Genomic DNA, 6295 nt, shown 5'->3' with positions numbered 1-6295 from the left:
CTGTCACAGCCAAGGTGTTCAGTTGCCCCTGATTAAGGACCAGGGAAAATGTGTCTATCTGGTTGTCCACGATAGGCCTGACTTTTTACACAGGCCAGAGTGAGCCTGCTTCTTCATGGGGCTTCCTAGAACTCAGCACCTGCTGGAAATGCAGTGGCAAGCAGTCCTGGGCTTAGGCGAAGGATGGACAGGGCCTGGACAGGCTGGATCAAGCCGTCAAAAAGCGGTAGGTGGAGGTCAGATGTGTCAAGCAACAGAATGGATGCTTTAAAAAATGAAGAAGAAGAAGAAAAAAAAAAGGTAAAGCCCAGAATGGGGCTCAGGCTTGATCCAGAGGCAGTAGGAGCTCTTGGTTGGGTAGAGAGAAGGCGTAATCAACCTGTAAGAGAGTTCTTGCATCAACACATATGTGTGCATTAGTGAGAGCCTCCTGAGGGTCAGGATGAAAGCTCTGCAAGTGAAGGAAACATCCGGGGTGGTAAGGTAGGTGGGACAGTTTTGTTCCCAAAGTGAGGACCATGACAGCTTGAGAGGACACAGCTGAAGGCAGGACACCTTTGGTGTTAGTGAGAGGAGTAATGCCTTAATCAGCCACTAGGAGGCTCCTATGTACAAATAAGCAGGCCCCGACAAGAAATAATGGGCTTCAGGGGACAGCTCCCGAATGCTCTGAAAGACTCACCAAAGAATATATATAAAAATTTTAAAAAATTAAAAAAAAAACAACAAAAAAATCAAAAATGGGAAAAATAAATCCTGACCCTTGCCATCGTGGCAAGGAAGAAAGGTTTTACAGCGTAACAGATCTCTCTGCCTAGATGGATGTTTTTATAAGTGGACTAATCGTGCCCCATTCCCTCCAACACTCTGAGCGTCCTTTATGCCCCACAGTACTTTCTACTCTGTTCTACTTGAGACCCTGTCTCAAAACAAACAAGCACAAAAGAAACAGGGAAGAGAGGCAGAGGCAGGTGGATTTCTGAGTTCGAGGCCAGCCTGGTCTACAGCGTGAGTTCCAGGACAGCCAGGGCTACACAGAGAAACCCTGTCTCGAAAAATAGAACAAAACAAAACAAAACCAAAAAAGGAAAAAAAAAAAAAGAAAGAAAGAAAGAAACAGGGGAGAGAGAAAGGAAAGAAGGAAGGGAGGGAGGGAGGGAGGTGCTGAGTTCAATTCCCAACAACCACATGGTATCTATACTAGGATCTAATGCCCTCTTCTGGCACATAGATGGAACACTCATATACATAAAATGCATAAATAAATCTTAAAAAATAGAAAGAGAGGCAGGGAGGGGCCAACCTGGTTCTCTTTAGAGTCTTGCCATGAAATCTGCCTGCAGTACTAGATAGAGCCTGAACCCTCCTTGGAGCCCCGCCCCCCACCATGTTTGGCGGGGGTGGGGGTGGGGGGGCATGTTGTGGTGATTGATCTCTGAGTGAGCCGTTGCCCACACAGACTCTTAGGCTTGAATACTTGGTCTCCTGTTGGTGGAACCCTTAGAGAAGGGTTAGAAGGTATGACCTTGTTGACAGAAGTGTGTCACTGGGCATATAGTCTTTGAGGTTTCAAAAGCCCATGCCAAGCTCAGTGGCGCTCTGCCTGCTGCCTGTGAGTGACTAGTGTAAAGTTCTCAGGTGCTGCTCCTGTGCCCGGCCTGCCTGCCTGCAGCCATGCTCCCCACCATGATGATGGTCATGGAGTCTAACAGCAAATAGAAAAGAAAGTCAGGCACTGCCTCTGACGATGTGCATGGCATTAATAACTTTTCTAATAAACTTATTCTCCCAGGGATTAGGGGTAGGAAAGGCAAATGAGAGGGCTAAGCAGGGAAAAATCCAAGCCCCTGAGTTCAATCCAGAGGTGTAACTTGGTGGGAGAGAACTGACTCCTACAAGCTCTCTCCATCCCAACAAGTAAATGTAATTCAAACAAACAAACAAACAAACAAACAACTGGAGAGGAGGGAATTAGCACAAATTAGCCTCAATCTTCCTACTCAATCGCCTGGGTGCTGCCACCAAAGATGTGAACCTCCACCCCTAGGGTTAATAGTTTTTAAATTACAATAGAAAAGGGGAGGAAGCCAAAGTGAGAACTTTGATCTGGAAGTGACTTAGGCACTCAAAGCAAGGGGAGCATGGGCTCCTCTGAGACAGTTGGAGGAGTCCAGTGGGAATCCCTGGCCTGTTATTCCATTTCAATCTACCATCCCACCTTCCCTCGTGGGACCACAGGACCCACAGAGCAGGCTATCAGGCTTCCAGGATGTTAAATGCTCATGGCCCAGTTCCAGGCAATGAGGGGCCAGCAAGAGACCCTCCTACCTGCAATTCCAGGGACATGAGTGTCAGCATCAAGGAGGTCAGAAGGAGAAGGTGGCTATTTAGGGGCAGAAGGCCAGTCGGTAGCCAGCATTTAAGGGCTGCTTAAAGGTTAGGGAAGAAGCTGGATAGGAACCAACTCTCTGAACCAGGAGTCTAGAGAGGATCAAGGTCTGAGCTCAGGCTGATTGCTGGTAACATGTTCGTCTGGTGGGGACCCTGGGGCAGGTCCTTTTCCTGGTATTCCCAGGGTGAGACAGGTTTCACCCAAGAGCCATTGGAAAGTTCACATTGCCAGATAGCCAAGGCTATGAAGATCAATCAGGTTGGAGTCCAGGCTCTGTTGCTTCATCTGTGGGAGAACAAGGTTGACTACAAGGAAGAATCAAATGAGGTGATGTATGCGGGCTCACCGCAGGCTGAGCAGAATATGGGCACACTAACTATAGACCAGACACATGAGGCCAGCACCGTGAAGAGCTTGCCTAGGTAGACTTTTCTACCAACCAGCAGAGCAGCAGCGGCAGTTTCTGGCCAGAGGCAGGCTCTAAGCAGATGGCCACTGCTTTGGGAGCTGGGCAGAGTCCTCTTCTGTAGCTTGAGGGAAATTTAAAGATATAAGACTTTATACCAACCCTTGAAAACCTACTTTCATTTTAATTAAGTAATTATTAATTGCACTGAGGATTTAGCCTAGAGCAGCGATTCTCAACCTTCCCAATACTGCAACCCTTTAATACAGTTCCTCACATGGTGACTCCAAACCATAAAATTATTGTGTTGCTACTTCATAACTGTAATGTTGCTACTGTTGTGAAGCATAATGTAAATATCTAATATGTATCCCCGCAGGAGTCATGAGCCCCAGATTGAGAGCCACTGCCTAAGCCTGTTATATGCTAGCCAAGCAGATACTCAGCTATAATTCCAGCCTTTTAAGAGATTTTTGAGGTTTTTTATTTATTTATTTTTGTTTTGTTTTTCTCTGTGTAGCCCTGGCTGTCCTGGAACTCACTCTGTAGACCAGGCTGGCCTCGAACTCAGAAATCTGCCTGTCTCTGCCTCTCAAGTACTGGGATTAAAGGCATCCTCCACCACGCCTGGCTCAATTCCAGCCTTTTAAAAAACTTTTTATTGGGCTGGCAAGATGGCTCAGTGGCTAAGAACACTGACTGCTTTTCCAAAGGTCCTGAGTTCAAATCTCAGCAATCACATGGTGGCTCACAACCACCCGTAATGAGATCTGACATCCTCTTCTGGTGTCTGAAGACAGCTACAGTGTACTTATGTATAACAATAAACATCTAAAAAAAAAAAAAAACACTTTTTATTGAGACAGAGTCTCAGTCAAGTTGATTCCCTTTTTATTTTGTTTTGTTTTTTAGATTTTATGACTGGAGAGATGGTTTTCCATTCCTACACAGTGGTTCACAGCCATCTATAACTCCAGTTTCAGGGCATCTGATGTCTTCTTCTGACCTGTCGGTACTAGGCATGTACATGGTATACAAACATACATGCAGGCAAACAAATGAATAAATCTAAAATAGCTTTTAAAAGAAAAAAATTAAAAATTATTATCTTTTTAGCCATGTGTGTGCATGTGTGGGTGCCATGTGTGGGTGCCATGTGTGGGTGCCATGTGTGTGTGCATGTGTGGGTGCCATGTGTGTGTGCATGTGTGGGTGCCATGTGTGTGTGCATGTGTGGGTGCCATGTGTGGGTGCCATGTGTGTGTGCATGTGTGTGTGCATGTGTGGGTGCCATGTGTGTGTGCATGTGTGTGTGCATGTGTGGGTGCCATGTGTGGGTGCCATGTGTGTGTGCATGTGTGTGTGCATGTGTGGGTGCATGTGTGTGTGCATGTGTGTGTGCATGTGTGTGTGCATGTGTGGGTGCCATGTGTGGGTGCCATGTGTGTGTGCATGTGTGGGTGCCATGTGTGTGTGCATGTGTGTGTGCATGTGTGGTGCCATGTGTGGGTGCTATGTGTGTGTGCATGTGTGGGTGCCATGTGTGGGTGGGTGCTCATGGAAACCAGGGTCTCTGGAGCTGGAGTTACAGGTGGCTGTGGACCTGCTTGACATGAGTGTTGAGAACAAAGCCTGGGTCTACTGGAAGAGCAGCCCAGGTTAGCCTCAAACTCTTGATCTTCCTTGCATTCATCTCTCAAGTATGGAGACTTCAGAAGTGTATGACCTACTCATTAGTCCTGTTCTTTCTTACGGTGCTGGGAGTTTAGTCTAGTGTCTCATGCACGCTGGGCAGGTGCTCTACCACTCTGAGTCATGCTAGCAGCCCCTGGACAGGCTTATGGGTGGCATCCTCCTGCTTTAGCCTCCCAAGTAGCTTGAGTTTACAGGCCTACACCACAAGGCCCTACAAAAATTTCATTCTAGAGACTCATGGTCTCATCTGAGTAGTTCTAAGTGAAGGACACTTATGAAAGGTTAAATTTATGTTAGGGAGGATGCGAAAGGGCTGGAAAGATGGCTCAGAGGTTAAGAGCACTGACTGCTCTTCCAGAGGCCCTGACTTCAATTCCCAGCAACCACATGGTGGCTCACAGCCATCTGTAATGAGATTTAGTATCCTCTTCTGGCATACAGGCAGAATACTGTATACAGAATAAATAAATAAGTGAATCTTAATAATAATAAAAAAGATCAGAAAGTACAAGGTTTAAAAAGATGAGTAAGGATGACAGCAAAAACAAAGACAAAAACAGACACAGAAAAACAGAAACCAAGGTTGGTTTCCACCCCATGCCGAGGCGGCAGCATGCAGTAGCTTCAGTGGTGGTTTTTGTTTTCCACAATAAGTGGGAGGGGTGTTTCACATAATGAACATGGGGTTTAGGCACAAAATGGTAGTGGTAGTGTTTTGGAAAAAATGTTTATTTCTCTCCTAAACATTCTCTGACACTTGTTCGGAGGGAGAGTCTCTAATCCTTTGAGTGTCCAGGGGAGCCACCTAGGGAAGGGGAGGCTGGCTAAGGTCTGATACACTGGATACATGTTCACTCTCTACTTGTTCTTTCTCCCCCTCACACTATAGCCCCAGATGGCTTTAAACTTGGCCTGTGGCCCAGATTAGCCTCGGACTCAAGAATATCCTCTTCCAGCCTATATACAGCCATGAATCACCATAGCCAGTTTGGGCAGGTCATTTTACTTGTAAATTAGGGATGAAACTGCAGCACTATGGCAGCTCTAAAACCTGGTCACAGATAACTGCTAGAAGGAAGCCTTGGAGCAGAAACCATGTGGGAGGTAGCAAGGGTTCTCCCCTTCTATGTATTAGCCCAGCTCACAGTAGGCTTCTGCCTGGCCTTAGAACCTAACTCCCACAGTGCACCAGGCCCAGGGGTTAGAATCTGTCACAGTTCCCTCTTCCCAGACAGCTACTTGATTCTTGAGCCTCCTGGGTACGGAGCTCCTTTTTCCCACCCTACCCAGGCCATTGCCCTTACCCCGACACTTCCCACAAACGGCTGCTCCCTTAAGTGCAGAGTGCATCCAAATTCTGGGTCCTGGAAACCTGGTGATTTCTGCTGTGTCTGTTCAGCACTTAGGGGTCTATGTCTGTGCCCCTAGTCAATCACGCACCTGTGTCCAGCACAAGAGTACAAGGTATTCTCCCTGTGCAGTGTGAGTCTCTAGGTCCTGGCAGGAAGGAACTGGGAACACTCTTGCTCCCTAGGTCAGGAGAGGGTCTAGAAGGCAGGGGCAGGGAGGCTGGGTCTCAGGATGCCTTCCTGGCTTCCTTGACTGCCTAGTTCCCCTAGCTTGTCTAGTGGCCACAGTCAGTCCTTGTGTAAGATCCCTGTGGGGCTCAGGGGCTCACTGATTCTAGACTGGTTTAGTTGCAGAATGGAAAGGCGCTGTTCTGGAAATAAGATGAAGCTAACTCAGCCGGGCGTGGTGGCGCACGCCTTTAATCCCAGCACTCAGGAGGCAGAGGCAGGCGG

Source organism: Mus caroli, chromosome 3, assembly GCF_900094665.2.
Source record: "Mus caroli chromosome 3, CAROLI_EIJ_v1.1, whole genome shotgun sequence".
Lineage (NCBI taxonomy): Eukaryota > Metazoa > Chordata > Mammalia > Rodentia > Muridae > Mus > Mus caroli.
Note: the sequence above shows the minus strand (reverse complement) of the source record.